At 43.0% G+C, this 15,582-nt stretch overlaps 1 protein-coding gene across 5 annotated transcripts in view; it reads right to left on the bottom strand.

Moving 5' to 3' along the window:
* arhgap32b (Rho GTPase activating protein 32b) overlaps nt 1-15,582 on the bottom strand; it is a 618,422-nt gene that overhangs the window by 585,487 nt on the left and 17,353 nt on the right. The window contains exon 2 of one of the 5 annotated variants that reach the window (XM_069894391.1): nt 5,080-5,169. The exons of the other annotated variants lie outside the window; for them this stretch is intronic. The gene's annotated coding sequence lies outside the window, so the exon portion shown is untranslated. The remainder of the gene's footprint in view (nt 1-5,079; nt 5,170-15,582) is intronic. 5 annotated transcript variants of the gene reach the window in all.

The following is a 15,582-nucleotide window of genomic DNA, read 5'->3' as shown; positions in this document are numbered from 1 at the left end:
GAATGTAAATATGCTCACCCTTTCCACCTCTGATTCCCCCAATGAACACTGGATTGTAAACCTCTGGATTTCCATTCCTGAAGTCAACAATCAGCTCCTTAGTTTTGGTGACATTGAGTGCAAGGTTGTTGTTGTTGTTGTTGTTGCACCATTCAGCCAATAACCTTCTCATTCTCAGAATTATCCTTGTGAACCTCCTCTGATCCCTCTCCAACCTTTCTTAAAATAGGAGCCCAAAATTGCTCACAATACTCCAAGTTAGGTCTCAACAGTGCCTTATAAAGCCTCAATGTCACACCCTTGCTCTTATTCTCTTCCTCTTGAAATGAATGCAAGAACTGCATTTGCCTTCTTCAACGCCATCTCAACATGCAAGTTTACCTTCAAACTACCCTGCACAAGGACATGGCAAATAATCTTGCTAGAGTTCATGCTCACAATCAGTCACCCATTTGATTGTTTCAGGAATCATGTTATTCTCCCACATTCTCAATAGCCCTCAGATTTTACTATTCGACAGCACACTAGCAACATTTGACAAATCCTCTATAGACAAATATTATTTATTGAATATTTTATTTCTCATTTGTTAATGCTTCTGGAAAGAGTTTATCCAAAACTATTATTAAACATTTATTTTAATAAGAAAAAGTTTAACATTACATATGTTGAAAGAAGAGAAAACATGCAGATGTTGTTGAAAATTTTCAATAAATATTTAGTTCGGCCCTCGACTTAGTCCAAGTTTTTAATTTTGGCCCTCCGTGAATTTGAGTTTGACACCCCTGATATAAATGATCAACTACCTTGGAAACTTTGTACCTTAATTAGGTCACCTGAAGGTTTAATCATCACCCAACTCTAATCCAAAAAAAAGTTGTATATGTTTCAGCATTTCCAATTGACCTGGGATGATTATGGGCCTTTGCACCAAACTGCCAATTCCATGAGAGGATTTTGGCAACGGAATAGAAAAATGCTAGGAGAAATAGCTGGGTGCCACCATCCAACCACGATGATACGGGCAAGACATTGAATTTCCGTACAAGTGGCACAGTTGGGCCTAACACCTTTTACAGCATCAGCATTCGGGACCTGGGTTCAAATCCCGCTCGTCTATAAGAAATTTGTACATTCTCCCCGCGTCTGCATGGGTTTTCCCAGAGGCTCCGATTTCCTCCCACCATTCAAAACATACCAGGGGTGTAGGTTAATTGGGTATAAATTGGGCAGCATAGACTTGTGGGCCAAAATGGCCTGTCACCATGCTGCATGTCTACATTTTTTAAAGATTTAATAAGGTTGATACTTCAGAGATGAATAATAACCTAATTCAAAAGTCCTGGGAAAACTGATAACACTGTATCAAAATCTTACTGATCTTACAAAACTGGATTATCCCAATAAATTGAAAGCAAAGACATGTTCTATTCAACCTATCATTCCTTCACCTAAGCTAAGCATTGGAACATGGCAGTTCAAAACTACTCACACTATCCGCACTTGTCAAAATCTCCTGTTTCAATCTCCGGTTCCATTTACCCTCCTGTTGCTTGCAAATTGAATGAAATTATCCTCACTTCATTTATCTTCCCCAGTTCCCATAACCATTTATGTGCCTAATATAACTTGAGTCCATTGTAAATTGAAGAGCATTTCACCTTCTGACCTGGCGAATTACAACCTTCTGAATTCAATAACTGCAGAAAATTAGAATTTCCATCAGCTTTTATTTCCAGTATTGACAATATTTTTCTTTTCCAACTTCAAATAATGATTCTACTTCAACCATTTACACCCCTTTAAAATGTCTTGGAGTATAAACACATTTTTAAATTAAATGAGCCGTGGAGAGTTTAAAGACAACATGGGGGGAAAAACTGGGCTAATTTAAAGGAAGCAAGAGAAACTTCACCGGGTGACCCAGATGCCAAACCACTAGGATTTCCAAATAACTGGGTAAAAGATTATCAGAGTTTTACTGTAGTCAGAAATAAATGCCTTTCATAATAACTCAAAACATGAATATTCAAAATACAGGAGACCATTCAGCCCTTCATGTCCATGCCAGTTGAAAACACATTAACCAACCAATAATTCCCTTCCACTGCTTAGACAATAGCTCTAGAGGTCTCAGCCCTTCGAGAACATGCCCAAGAATTATATCATGTGATGATGGTTCTACTCCATGATTCTTCACTCTGCTGTATCTTGCTACATCTGAATGAGGAAATCCTTGTATCAATTACTTTACTTCTATATCCCATAGTTAAGAGGTTGTATTTTACACATTCATAGTTAATACGTATTTTACTTTGAAAACCATGAATTAAAAATAAACCTAGCACATTGCAATCAATACTTCTAATCCAAGCACTAAAAGAGACCATGTCATTTCTCAGCAGACTTCCATCACTGATTTCCAATTTCAACTTTGCACCACCCACTACATTGACACGTTCCAGGAGCCAATACACGCTGAGCTCAAATAAAAGTTCTGCAACTTTGAGACCGAGAAAAAACTGTTGCTCGGTCACTGCATAAACGTATCTTTATCACCAGCACAAAATTTCTGCTTTTAGCAACTGTAGCACAAGTGTAAAAATGCTATCATGAATTCATTTAAGAAATGGTTTTAAAAATCCCAATTCTAAAAATACTCCATCTCCATCCCTTCTAATCATCCAGAGTACCCACAGCAAATGAGGAACCTACCACACTACTTAAATTGTGAACTTTATACTCCATTCTGACCCCAAACTCTATGATTCATGTGAGATTAAATCTAAGATTTTGCTCAAGAATTACAAATCGAAAACATTTAGTTTAAGTCTCAACTAAAATCCTTGGCATCCAAATCCATCGTTCTCTCAAGGTTGCCGCACAGGTTGATAGGATAGTCAAGGCTTATGGTGCTGCCAGTTTAGATAAATGAGAGGAGAAACTTCAAACCTAGTTCATTAACTACATATATCGAGGATGCAAAGTAACAGAACACGGCCACTGGAATGCGTCAGCATAAAGAATCTCCCGGAACCCCAGTAACCCGGATATACAGGATACGAACACAGTGAGCTCATGCTCCATACCATGACAAAATTACCTTGTTAAACTTCAGTGCTTAAAAATGTGTTACAGAATGACCAATATTTATCTGAGACATGAGAGATGTCTGAATAGAAGGGAGAAAGGAGGGGGTGGTGAGGGTGGGAGATAATAGGTGGAGGAGAGGGGGGAGGGGGAAAGAAGACCGAGGAAGTGGTGGGGGGGAGAAGGACCGCAAGAAGTGGAGAGGGGGGGTGGAGGACCATAGGAAGTGGAGGGGGGGAGGACCGCAGGAAGTGGAGGGGGGAGGACCGCAGGAAGTGGAGGGGGGAGGACCGCAGGAAGTGGAGGGGGGGGAGGACCGCAGGAAGTGGAGAGTGGGGGGAGGACCGCAGGAAGTGGAGAGGGGGGGGGAGGACCGCAGGAAGTGGAGAGTGGGGGGAGGACCGCAGGAAGTGGAGAGTGGGGGGAGGACCGCAGGAAGTGGAGAGTGGGGGGAGGACCGCAGGAAGTGGAGAGTGGGGGGAGGACCGCAGGAAGTGGAGAGGGGGGGGGGAGGACTGCAGGAAGTTGTGGGGGGAGAACCGCAGGAAGTGGAGAGGGGGGAAGGACCGCAGGAAGTGGAGAGGGAGGGAGGACCGCAGGAAGTGGAGAGGGAGGGAGGAGGACTGCAGGAAGTGAAGAGGGGGGGAGGACCGCAGGAAGTGGAGGGGGGGAGGACCTCAAGAAGTGGAGGGGGGGAGGACCGCAAGAAGTGGAGGGGGGGAGGACCGCAAGAAGTGGAGGGGGGGAGGACCGCAAGAAGTGGAGGGGGGGAGGACCGCAAGAAGTGGAGGGGGGGAGGACCGCAAGAAGTGGAGGGGAGGAGGACCGCAAGAAGTGGAGGGGGGGAGGACCGCAAGAAGTGGAGGGGGGGGAGGACCGCAAGAAGTGGAGGGGGAGGACCGCAAGAAGTGGAGGGGGAGGACCGCAAGAAGTGGAGGGGGGAGAGGACCGCAAGAAGTGGAGGGGGGGGGAGGACCGCAAGAAGTGGAGGGGGGGAGGACCGCAAGAAGTGGAGGGGGGGTACGACCACAGGAAGTGGAGGAGGGGACGACCGCAGGAAGTGGAGGGGGGGGGCGACCACAGGAAGTGGAGGAGGGGACGACCGCAGGAAGTGGAGGAGGGGACGACTGCAGGAATTGGAGGAGGGGACGACCACAGGAGGTGGGGGGGGGGGGGAACGACCTCAGGAAGTGGAAGGGAGTGTAGGAGGACCGAAGAAAGTGGTTAATATGGCAGTTGAATTCCGGAGGTTGTCTTTGATGGTAACATCACCAAAAACTGACGGATCCTTAAAAAAGAATATGATATTTTCTTTGCGGCGACACACTCTGACAAGCCAGCCCATACTCGAGCATACATTCTCATCAATCTATCAGGACTGGAGGATATAGAATGTGAACGGTCTTTGGTGCACGCGGGAGAAGTGAAAGAGGACCAATCCTCATTCCTGTGGAATCCAAAAAGGATCCTGATTGCCTCGAGAAAATTTAGAGATGTGCAACCCTCAAACTAACGTTATTATTTTAAGACACAAGTTCAATACACAAAATCAGAAAGCTGGTGAGATGATTGAGTCATATGTCAGTGACTTAAGAATCAAAGCGAAAAAGGTGCAATTTTGGAGTTATCTGTGAGATCGACTCGTCTGTGGTATTAATACTGCGTGGTAGTGATTTAACATTAGCTCAGGCTGTCTCCATCTGTCAAATTCATGAGATGACCGAAGAGCACAACAGAACACTGGCTTCTCCACATCACTCAGTCACAAATGTTGATGCAGTCCAGGCTAGATTCATGAAAAACAAAAGAATGAGGCAAAAATGAAGAACCAGACACACAAAATTGTGACAGTTTATTGCTAACTGCAATAATTGTTGAGGTGATCATGTAGCTAAAAGAGACAAACGTCCAGCATTTGGTCTACAGTGCCATGTCTGTAACAAATTGAATCATTTTAAAAGATGCTGCAAGTCCAAACAATAGCCTTACCTCAGAAAACTGTTCACCAGATAGAACCAGACCAAAATGATACCGATACAGATGAGGCAGACGACATCGATGGTCAAACTCTGCAAATGTCTGTTAATTAAAATGATCCACAGATAAAAGAAAATGATGTTTTGTCTCTGTGCAAGTTAATGGCACTTCAGTTAAAATGAAAGTTGACACAGGCATCAAATAAAATGTCTTGTCAAAAAATGGATTTGAGTGAGTAAAGAGTGAAGAACAAATAAGAGTATGCAATAAATCCACAAGCCTTATTGCATATGGGGGTCAGTTAAGTTGCAGTGCTACCTAGAGGGGCGCCTATACACATTGCTGTTTTTTTGATGTTCATGAGGATGTTCTACCACTGCTAGGGCTACGTGATTGCATTCAAATAGGGCTGGTCTCATTCAGCAAAGATGTTCACCAGTTAAGCCCCACTGAAGATAATCTGTCATATCAAATTCAGGCTGAATACAGTGACCTTTTTTCTGGTGAGCTTGGAAGGCTACCCAAAACCTATTCCATGAAACTTGACCCACAAGTGAGACCAGTTGTTCGTCCTGCACATCGCATTCCTGTGGCTATGAAGGAGAGAGTCAAAGCTGAGTTAGACAGGATACAGGAATTGGGTGTCATCATTCCGGTTTCTGAGCCAACTGATTGAGTATCTTCTATGGTTGCCACCAACAAAAAGGACAAACAAGAAATCAGAATATGCTTCAATCCAGGAGACCTGAACGCTGCTCTGAAAAGGCCACATCACCCTTTGTGTACCTTGGAAGAAGGGGCCGCACAAATGACGAATGCAACTATGTTTTCAGTCTTAGATGCAAGAAACTCCTTTCGGCAGATTTCACTTAACCACAATTGTCTTTGCAAACTACCTTCAGCACTTATTTTGATCACTACAGATTTCTATGGATGTCACTTGGACTCAACTCTGCTAGTGAAGTTTTTCAACACTGTCCACTTCAGGTGATTTTCTCTGGAGAGTCAGAGGCTGAGGAGTGACCTGACTGAACTTTATTAAATTATGAGAGGCATTGATTGGGCACACAGAATATTTTTCCCAGTGGCGGGGGATGAGGGCTATGCAGGACAAGTTTATTTTACTCAGAGTGGTATGTCCCTGGAACAGGCTGCGAGGAGTAGTGGTGGAAGCAGATGCAATAGTAACATTGGAGATGTTTCTAGATAAGACTCATGAATATCCTGGGGACCTAGGGATGCGCACCATGTGCAAGCAGCAGTTCTAGTTTAAATTGGGCACTGGTGAAGTTCACTGGTGAAGCAGTGGGAGCTTCCAGCAGACACGGTTGGCGTAGCAGTTAGCACAATGCCTTTACAGCACCAATAATCAGGACTGGTCATGGGTTCGAATCCCACGCTGTATGTAAGGAATTTTTACATCCTCCCCGTGTCTGCATGGGTTTTCTCCGGGGGCTCCGGTTTCCTCCCACCATTTAAAACATACCGGGGTGAAGGTTAATGGGCTGTAAATTGGGTGGCACGGACTCATTGTGTCAAATTGGCCTGTTACAGTGCTATATGTCTAAATTTTAAAAAACTTTCTTCTAATGACATACAACCATTCTACTCCGCTCTCCCTGCACTCCAGCACTTTCTCAGATTCATATTTATTGTCAGAGTACATACATGACATCACATACAACCCTGAGATTCCTTTTTCCTGCGGGCGCAGCAGAATATAATATTCTCTATAATAATGCAGCTCTTGCTTGATGCTAATTGATCTTTCTTGTCGTTGTAACCCAACACTAAACATTGTGCTCTGGAATTGAACTATATGAATGTTAGAGACTGGTCTCACATGTAGGTCTGTTCACCCTTTTCTCTAGGTATTTTATGACAAATAAATAAATGAAGACATTTGTTGCAGATATGTGGCGAAATAGCTTGTTCCTGTGCTGGACTGGCAAATACGCAAGAACAAATCAACACTGTCCACGTCAGGTGATTTTGACTGAAACCTCAATACCAAACACAAATGTTGATCAAGGGTTGATTTTGCAATGCAAAGCAGCACCTAAACTGAGCTCCTGGATCCCAGCTTGGAAGTAATAATGTCATAAAGTGCAGCCACGCCAAAGCTGATTTTTGAATTATTCATAATGTTTAGATCTCACAGGCAAACAAAGCATTTAAAGCTTTTCCCTAATTGTTTTTGACAAGTTGTTGGTGACATGACCTCTTAAACACCCATAATTCTTGTGTATGTTCTTGGTAAGGGGTTCTAGATTTTTCACTGAACAACAATCAAAGTACAATAGTTTTTTGAGATAGAATGTTGAAAAACTTCAATGAAAACTCGGAAGTGCAAGCATTCTAGTACATTTGAATAAATTGTCCTTCCAGATTGGAAAAGTTATAGCTTTTCAGTGGTGTTATCAAGGTAGCCTTGATTCAATACATCAATGAAAAGCAAATGTAAAAATTTTCTCAGTAGAAAAAGTCAAATTAACACATCAAGAGATGCGTGGGAACAAGCGTCTAAAGCAACCTGCCTTGAGTCACACTACGCCTACTGAACTGGAAGCACACAAATCCTCTATCCTCCCCCTATTAAATATCCATGAATAAATAATGCCAGTCATACTGTTAAAAAAACAGCCCATCACTTATTTGGTGTCGAGTTTCTATGCATTAAAACAAGTTTCTATTCCTGATCACTGTTCAGTGTCTTCAATTTGATTGCGCCCAAGTGCAATGGGATTTAGTTCAGCTGCTGGACCAGCATAAATGTTACTGTCCAAGATCATACTTGAATCAAGTACAGGGCAATGTCCCTGTGAAACAACAATACCACTAACTAATTCTAAGAAAAACAAATGAAAAACAAATAGCACTTGAGAAGTTGGTTCATATTTTTGGAAAGGATAATGAGAGAGAATACCATGAACCTAAGCTAACCATGTAATTACAAATATAAATACAGTTGCAAAATATTTTGCCCTCCAGCAGTCCACTCCAACTTACAAGAGGTCAGCAATAACTGGAAGAACCATTGTCCAACATCTTCCTGGGCCAACCTGCTTCTTCTTGGAATTGCCACTGGTAGTCCCAACAGCCCTCTGAACTTCACATGAGCCAAATGCAGCATGGGTAATGACACTTTGGTGTTGGGAAGAGCATTTACATCCTATTAAGCTATAAAGCAGTTCAACAAATTTTAATCTTCTCTGATAAGAATAAAATTATTTTTTAGAAGCACAAAATATAAATCATGAGGGTATAAACTAACAACCTGTAGGCTGAGAACTTATTCAAATGAACGGGGCTTCCAATCCTACAGAAAGTGTGACTTGGCCATGGATCAGAGTGACGACTTCCCACCAGCAGAGAAACTGTTCCTTTCAGTCCACTTAGACCGAAAATTCAGGCAGTCTGTCAATACACAGAGGAGCTGCTGCCAGTCCCCAGTAATGGCCTGTAATCACAATACTTGTCAGCCTGCAACCCTAAGATTCGCATCTCGGCAGTGCGCTGCCACACCAATTACTGGGACCTGTCAAGCAGCCACTACACACTGATCTGTGAGCACCTACTGGAACAATGCAGTCTTTTGGGTAAAAGTACTCTCAGTATTGTTGGGAAGTGCACGATTGAAACACAGCAACCATGAACGAACACCAAAATATTTTCAAGTAAGGATAGTGGATGAGTTGAATGGGTACTTCCCATTGAATGGGTTCTTCTCTGTCCAAGACAAAAGTCTTGGACAGAGAAGATGTCACAGTCATAGCAGAGAAATGAGCCCTTTGGCCCTCCACATTTGCATCACTGTCTGGTTCAGAGATGTCAATGCACAGCACAGAAAAAGACTACAGAGAGTTGTGAACTCGGCCAGCACCATCATGGGCATCAGACTTCACTCTATCGAGGACATCTAGAAGAGGCTGTGTCTTAAGAAAGCAGACTCGACTTGAGATACTGTGTCTGCCAGTGCACTTGAAAAATAAAAAATAAATTTTAAAAAAAAAAGAAAGCAGACTCTATCCTTGAGGACCTTCACCACCCAGGCCATATCCTCTTCACACTGCTACCATCAGGAAGTACAGGAGCCTGAAGACAAAACCCAGTGGCACAAAAAAGTATTTCTGAATGGACAATGAACCATGGACACTATATCTCTTTCTCTCCTTTTTCCGCTGATTTATTTTGAATGTAATTTATAGCAATATTTACATCTCTATTTTTGTCACAAAACATGTCTATATTCTATCACGGAGGGAGCTAACAAATCTGTCAGGGCCCTAGCAATTTTGTCCCTTAATTTCCATGGCATGCTGGAATAGAGTTCATCTAGCCCTGAAAATTTATCCAAACTTATGCTTTCCCAAACATCCAACCTCTTAATATCAAGATGGCCCAAAAATCAATGTATCTCTTCTCCATGACCTTGTCCTATGTGAACATACTCATTTAGGGCCTCAACTACATCCTCTGGTTGCACATACACATTACCTCTTTGGTCTCTAAGGGGACCCAAGCTACATACTCACTCCCAATACATAAAGAATAAAACTTTATAGAACATTACAGCAGAGTGCGGTTCCTTCGATGCACAATGTGCCAACTTTTGTAAACCTACTCCACAACAATCCAATCCTTCCCAATCTCACCCCATAATGCTCTAGTTTTCTTCCATCCATGTGCCTATCTAAGACTTTTTAATGTCCCCAATATACCAACCTCCACTACTATCCCTGGCAATGCATTTCCGGCACCTACCATTTTCAGAGCAAACAAAAACACATCTCTGACACCTCCCCTAAACATTCTTCCACTCATCTTAAACAGACTTCCTCTGGTATTTGCTCTTGTCATTCCAGGAAAAAGGTCCTGACTATCCACCTGATCCAAGCCTTTTCAGAATCTTATTCAAGATTCTTTTATTGTCATGTAATAAAACAGAAAATGTTGTATTACATGAAGTTCCCTTTAGTCTGCCAAGAATCGCCATTGGTATTGCCTGGTTCCCCTTGCAGTAAGTGAAATTTCACCTCCAGCGCTCTTGCAGCCTCAACAGCGACACAGACCCCAGTTCTATCCATTGGCAACCGAAGGTTCAGATACAAACTGATACAATCAGGAAACCTTCCCCTCCAGAGGCACTTCAGGAGCTCTTCTTACCCTCTCCGCCCTCTGGAATCCCAGTTCCAATATCTGGTTCCCATGAGCAAGTCTCCAGCAGCCCCCAGCCTGTGTGAGTCCTTCGACCACAGTCACCAAGTCTGCAGCCTGTGAAGGTTCTTCAGCCATTGTGCCCTTCACTGGTCCATTGCCATGGTTACCATCCTATAGGGACGCCTCTTATGCTTCTCCTTCTCCATGGGGGATTTTTCTCCCCTTTTCTTGGGCCATGCGCCAGTTCACTGCTACTCCTCAAGATCACTGCCAGCAGAGGCTCCACCACCTTAGGCACATCCCGTAGCTACAGGATTTTAAATAAAAACAGTCATCTCCTTTAACAGGGCATTTAAAGCTGTACAGAGCCATCGGCATATGGATCTGGCGTTTGGACCCTGCAGAGGAGCATTGTGTCTCTGCTCCCTGTTCTCCTATGTCTGCACCAGAAGCACTGCCTTTTTGTTTATATATAGTAGACATACCTCTATTATGACACCTCTCATCCTTCATTGCTACAAATAGAAAAGCCCTGGCTTTTTAAGACATGTTCTCCAATGCAAGCAACATCCTGGTAAATCTCCTTTGCATAAAGCATCTATATCCTTCCTGTAATTAGGCAACCAGAACTAAACGTAATACTCTATGTGTGGTCTAACCAGAGTTGAATAGAGCTGCAACATTACCTCGCGGCTCGAACTTAATTTCCCGACTAATGAGAGGAGCAGAATGACTGTGTATTCTCCTTAATCTGACCTGCAAGAATATTTCATAACATTTTTAGTCTTAATTCCTTTCTTCTCTTTCACATTCTCTGTATTCATGAATAAGGAATGCTTGTTATAGTTGCCAACAACTTTCAGATGCTTCCATTTTTTGGCCCCTGATTAAATCTTCAATAACCTTTGTGATCCAACATTTAAGCAGAATTTAGACAAGGACTTGTTCGAAGGTTATCGAGCTAACATAACAGGCTTGGACATGGTGGACTGCAGGGCCTGTTTCTTTAATGTGTAACTCTGACCAGGCAAGATTTAAAGATTTTCATGTAATAAATCACCCAACGCTGTAGTTAGTGCACAAAAATGGTGCAGAGATAGAGAGCATGATATTGAGTGGCAGAAGAGCCATGACATTGAATGGCAGAGTAGGCATGGAGAAGTCAAAAGGCGTAAACCCTCTTCCACAATGGACGACATCTTAGGAAGCCAACATCGATCACGGAACATAGAAATCTACAGAAGAGTACAGGGCCCTCGGTCCATAGTGTTGTGCCAACTTAAGAACCTACTGTAAAAGGCGGCACGGTTGGCGTAGCAGTTAGTGCAACACTGCTGCAGTGTCAGTGATTGGGGACCAGGGTTCAAATCCTACACTGTACATAAGGAGTTTGCACATTCTCCCTGTGTCTGTGTGGGTTTTCTCCAGGAGCTCCAGTTTTTTTCCAACCCTTCAAGACATTCCAGGGATTGTAGACTAATTGGGTGTGAGTCAGCAGCATGGGCTCATGGGCCGAAAGGACCTGTTACTGAGCTGTTTGTCTAAATTTAAAATTTAAATTTAAAATAAAATGTAATCAATTCCATATACAGTAAAACCTCATTAGAACGCGGTAGTTGGGGCCCAATATTTCGTACCGTGTTACAGCCGAGACGCAGAACAGATGCATACAGGTCATGATTCAGGAAGCAGGAAAATAGAATACTGGGACTCAAACCCTATAATCAGACCTTTAAACTCCACATATTAGCACACACATCTTGTGAATGAGTCATTGGAGTCCATTTTTGAGTTTGTGGCTGTTAGCCACTGTTAGCCTGACATCCTAAAATCAATGTTTGGGGTCCACAGACACACGCGCTATAAGCAATTCCGCATATTAACGAATCACGTTCTAACGAGGTTTCATTGTACTTTTAAAAGATCCTATCATATCTGCCTCCACCACCAGTGCCATTCCAAATTTCTATAGATGTGGTGGAAAGTGTGCTGACTGGCTGCATTATGGTCTGGTATGGGAACACCAATACCCCTGAGCGGAAAGCCCTGCAATAGGTAGTGCACAGCCCAGGACATCACAGGGAAAACCCTCCCCACCATCAAGAACATCTACAGGGAACACTGTTGTCGGAGAGCAGCACCAATTATCAAGGATCCAGACCACGTGGCACATGCTCTGCTCTCGCTGCTGTCATCAGGAAAGAGGTATAGGTGCTACAAGACTCGCACCACCAGATTCAGGAACAGCTGCTACCCCCTCCACCATCAGACTCCTCCACAACAGACTCAATCAGGGACTCATTTAAGGACTCTTACTTGTCCACTTTATTGATTTTTTTTAATTCTCTCTGTATTGTAGTCAGTTTGTTTACATTTGTTATCTGTTTACAGTTCTTTATTTATTTTTATGCTGTGTAGTTACTTTTGCACTACCAATAAGTGGTAATTATGTCTCACCCACAGAAAAAGAATCTCAGAGTTGTATGTGATGTCTTGTATGTAATGACAATAAATCTGAATCTAAAATCCATACACCCACCACTCTCTGTGTAAAATACTTACTTCCCTACATCCCCCTGTATTTACTCCAAAGCACATTAAATCTACGTTACCTTGCGTTAGTCAGTTCAGCCTGGAAAAAAGCCTCTTCCATCCACACGATCAATACCTCTCATAATCTTGTACACCACTATCAGGTCACCCTTCAACCTCTGTTGTTCCAAGGAGAAAAGACCAAGTTCACTCAGCCTATCCTTATAAGGCATGCTCTCCAATCCAGGCAGCAGCAGCGTAAATCTCTCCTACACCCTCTCTATAGTATTCACATCCTTCCTGTCGTGAGGGGACCAGAATTGAAGTTAATTCCATAGGCGGCACGATTAGCATAGCGGTTAGCACAACGCTGTTAAAGCGCCAGCAATTGAGACCAGGGTTCAACTCCCACACAGTCTGTAAGAAGTTTGTACGTTCTCCCCGTGTCTGCGTGGGTTTTTCCTGGGGGCTCCAGTTTCCTCCCATCCTTCAAAACACACTGGAGGTTATAGGTCAATTGGGCAGCATGGGCTTGTGGGTCAAAAGGACCTGTTATGCATGTCATGTCAATATTCTAAGTGGAGTCTTACTATGCTCTTGTATAGCTGCAACATTACCTCATGGCCCAAACTCGATTCCATGGTAAATGAAGGCTAATACACCATAGCCCTTCTCAACAACACTATCAACCTGTGCAGCAGCTTTGAAAGTTCTCTCAAAACGGACACCAAAATCTTTCATTTTGTCCACACTGCTCAGAGTTCTCCCACTAACATTGGATTCTGCCTTCAAATTTGACCTACCGAAATGAACCACTGCATCTGCCACTTCTAAGCCCAGCTCTGCAACCCTCCAGACTATCCACAATACCACCAACCTTTCTGTCATCCACGAACTTTCTAACCCATCTTTCCACTTCCTCATCCAGGTTATTTACGAAAACCAGAAAGAGGAGGTGTCCCAGAACAGATCCCTGTGGAACACCACTGGTCAGCAATATCCTTGCAGGATATGAACTATCTACAACCACCCTAAGCCAATCCTGTATCCACAAAGAAAGAAAGGCATCCTTGAATTCCATTATCTCCTACTTTCTGAATGAACCTTACTGAAATGCATATACTCTACATACACTACCTTCAATGTGTTTTGTTACATCCTCAAAGAATTCAATCAGGTTCGTGAGACACAACCTTCCCCTGATGAATCATATTATGCCCCTCTAAATGCCTGTAAATCCTGTCTGGCTCAGCAACGCGATTACACCACCACTGTCTGCAAGGAGTTTGGTACGTTTTCCTTGTGACCTGCAAGGATTTTCCTGGGTTCTCTGGTTTCCTCCCACCCTCCAAAAACATATACAGTTGGTAGATTAACTAGATGTAATTGGGCTGCATGGGTTTCATGGACTGGAACAGCCTTTACTAGTTTCATGGGAGATTGTTTTGTTGTGAATCAATGAATCCACACTGCCATATCATATCCCATACCATCATCTCAAACATTCTAAATAAAATATATTAAAATAACAAACGTATTGCCTAACCATACCTGTAACAACAATGCAGAGTCATTATTGACAGCAGATTATTGGAAACATGACCTGTCTGGTTTGACAGCAACTTCCACCTGAATGTTTCCTATTACTAAACACAAAATCTGAATTTCCCACTATCAGAACCCAGAAAAAATTGACATACTATAGTACTGAGGTCAATCAGCATTTCTAAAGACAAAATACAAGTTTCATTTGGGTATTCACTCAACATACACAAGAAAATGTCAAAACCTGTCTTTGCTTACAGATGCAGTGATCAGCTGCAAGTTTCCAGTGCTGTGCACGGCAACAATGGCACAAGAACAGATGCTCCATTATATCCACTGGGGAGTCTTACAAACTTACCGTCACTCCAAGCAGTCAATATTGCTTTCAGTTTCAAGGCACAGTTCTTTCTCACATATCAGTTACAAATGTGACAGAAATATAGAGGATAAATTTGCATTCTATAATTCATAGTAAGCCTGTTTTCCAGAACAGAGACAACTTCTGACAGGCAACATTCAAAGCAGTCCAAATATTTAAATAAGGAAGTGGTTAGTCTTCACAATATGTTAAAACTTTGAACTGGATCCTAGTTTTCCCTCACTGGAAGACCCCAGTAGGTTTTACAACATCAGCTCCTCTTTGCTGACCATTGACAAAGGACATCTCTGCTCTATTCATTCTACACTCATAACTATGCAGCCAAGATCAGTTTTAATGCAACTATAAATTCGCTCACTCCACCTGCCCCAGCATCTTGTTCAATTTGCTTGGGGGCCATGCTCTTCGAACAAAGGCAGTGTGGAGCCTCATCATCAAGGCCCAGCACTCCCCTCAAAGCAAACGGTCAATCATACCATCGGCGTGTACAACAAACACGGCTATTGCTCTGCTGGCAGAGGGAGCACCGTGGCTGGCCTTCTCACTGGGAGAACTGAGTAGTGGCAGTGGGTCCAAAAGCCACAAGGCACCCGAGGGAAGGTGGTCTGTGAAGCACCTCCACAGATTTCATGAAGCTGGATGAGTAGCTTGAGCACTTTCCTCCTGTCACCTTCTTGCTGTTAAAAGCTTCCACTACATTTGTATTTCAGTGTGCAATGTAAGATGGTGCCATCAAACTGTCATGTGCATACAAGACCCCAGTGGGGGAGGGGGGGCTTTGGAGCAATTTTTTAGGAAAAAAAGGGTCTTGTATGCCGTCAAATATGGTATATGACAAATTCACATTGACATTAATTTTTTGTCCAAATTTCACATCCAGGAAATTGTCAAACCACTGT

Source organism: Narcine bancroftii, chromosome 8 (assembly GCF_036971445.1).
Source record: "Narcine bancroftii isolate sNarBan1 chromosome 8, sNarBan1.hap1, whole genome shotgun sequence".
Lineage (NCBI taxonomy): Eukaryota > Metazoa > Chordata > Chondrichthyes > Torpediniformes > Narcinidae > Narcine > Narcine bancroftii.
The sequence above is the reverse complement of the archived record's forward strand: the minus strand, read 5'-3'. Positions and strand labels throughout refer to the sequence as shown.